Below are 2631 nucleotides of genomic sequence, written 5' to 3' on the forward strand. Positions count from 1 at the left end.
ATGTTTCAATGGACAAATCGATTTGAATACGTAATTTAGATTTAGATAATATTTTTAGCAATTTATTTGAGAAAAATAAAACATTTAGATTATTGTTTGTATTTTCATCGATTTTAAATTTGCTACCCCAAAATAATTGATATCAATACGAATCGTTGCAAAAGTTCTGTTTTTTATTTTGTGTTTCTAGCAGTAGACGGAATTTCGCAACGTTCCGAATAAATAAAAAAAAGATTTTCCCTACGTTTCAAAGGCAGTTAAAAAATGCGTGTCATTTTCGTCACGAAATTGATATCATAAATTTTGTGTTTCTAGTTCAGCTTTCGTCACTCGAAAATTTTACCTCAAAGAGGTGTTTTATTTGATTAACAATTACAGTCAGTTAATAGGAACCCTGGCATGGAGTTGATGGTTCATCCAGTTCATGAAAAGCATAACAGTTACTTGAAATGCGTCTACCTTAACATAATACAATGTTCTGACCGATAACGAAAACACCTTGACAACGAGTTTTGGGATTGTGGGCTGAAGGCTGTTCACACCGACTGTTGGTGTTTTCGTTGACATTGCTTACATCTTTTGTTTACAGTTTTGCTGCACAAATACAAAACCAAAATACTTTTCCTTCAATTTCTTTTCATTAACAACCTTTTACTTCCATGCTTATTTTATTTTGGTCAGCCAATTAACAATAAATCCGAAATGGCGTATTAAAGATGATAAAATATGACTTCCACTTCGATAAATAATCGAAAAAAATTAGTGGAGACACCGATTGGAATGAGTGGAACGTGAGGTTTCAAGTGGTTTTCAGCGAAAACTTGTTTTCGTTTTAGGGAATTTACATGAGGCGATTTTTAGTTGAAAGCCACAATCGCCTGGTGTAAACGACCTTTCAACTATTCGCTTTCAATGAAGTTGGTCGGCTGCCTACTTTCGTTCAACTTTTGGTTCAACTAATCGCTTGTGAAAGTTGAATCATGTAAATTCCCTATTTGACAGATTTTACATTGACGAAAATACTTGTTTTCGATGTCGGTCAGAACATGGTATAAGTAGTATAATACCATGTTCTGACCGACATCGAAAACATGTTTTAGTTGTTAAAACTGGTTTTCGACCTAAAACTTGTGTTTTCGTCAATGTAAAATCTGTCAAACGTAAACAAGTTTTCGCTGAAAACCACTTGAAAACTCACGTTCCACTCATTCCAATCGGAGTCTGCACTAGTTTTTTTCGAGTATTTATCGAAGTGGAAGTCATATTTTATCATCTTTAATACGCCATTTCGGATTTATTCTTAATTGGCTGACCAAAATAAAATAAGCATGGAAGTAAAAGGTTGTTAATGAAAAGAAATTGAAGGAAAAGTAATTTGGTTTTGTATTTGTGCAGCAAAACTGTAAACAAAGGATGTAAGAAATGTCAACGAAAACACCAACAGTCGGTGTGAACAGCCTTCAGCCCACAATCCCAAAACTAGTTTTCAAGGTGTTTTCGTTATCGGTCAGAACATTGTATAATAGCTAATAGAATAGAACTTGAAAGGCTAATTGAAATTGTTGATCCGGATATAGTTCTATGTTCCGAACTTGTACAACAGAGGAAATATATGACTATGAAATACAGTTTCCAACATATCAGGTTGTAAGATGTGACTCGTACAGTAGTGATACAGGAGGGGTAATCATAATATTGCGTAACGCACTAGATTTTAAAATAATACTAAACAAATCTATCGATAAAAATGTTTGGTGTGTAGTTATCCAACTGAGAAATCTCGAAACCAAATGGAAAATCGGGGTGGTCTATCACTCACCTAGTTCAAGTGATGCTGATTTTCTAGCATATATGGAGACCATTTTGTCGGAGATTTTAATATAAACCTGAATATTATGTCGACATATAGTAAGAAACTGAATGAGATATTCGCCCATCAGGCAATGAAACAACTAATTAACTTTAATACTAGGGTTACTGAATATTCCGAAACTCTGATCGACTTAAGGTACTCGAACGCTAAGGAAGTGTCATGTGAAAAAGCGGACGAACATAGAATATCGGATCACGAAACTATAATGTTCAAATGCGATATAAAAAAACAACGCCCTATCAGTAAACTGTCTGAAATAACTTCGTGGGTTGGGTACAGCCCAGACAACCTCATAAATCTTTTGCGACAATGCACCTTCGCTGACCTGAATAGTCTCAGTCCTGATGGTATGCTCGAACATATTAATAATTGTTTGATTTCGAGTATGAATAAACTAACTTCTCGTGTACAAAAGCGGGTCAAAATCCGAAATAAATGGTATGACAGACAATTGACTGAAACTAATAAAGAAAAATTTAAGTTATACCAAAGGGCAGTGATCACAGGTGATTGGCTAGAATACAATGAAATAAAGAAATCGTATAAAAAAACGATTAAAATTAAAAAATACAATATATGGAATACAAGGTGGAAATTAATAGAGGTGATAGTCGTTTAATGTGGAAACATTTGAAGAATATTGTCAATAATGCGGATCACAAAGAAAACATCAAAGAGGTTCTAATCAACGGTAATATATATAGCAATAGTACTGAAATCGCTGACAAGTTAAACAATTTCTTTGTTGATAGTATCAT

This window comes from Rhagoletis pomonella, unplaced genomic scaffold (assembly GCF_013731165.1).
Source record: "Rhagoletis pomonella isolate Grant_MI unplaced genomic scaffold, Rhpom_1.0 Rhpom_scaffold_00003, whole genome shotgun sequence".
Classification (NCBI taxonomy): domain Eukaryota; kingdom Metazoa; phylum Arthropoda; class Insecta; order Diptera; family Tephritidae; genus Rhagoletis; species Rhagoletis pomonella.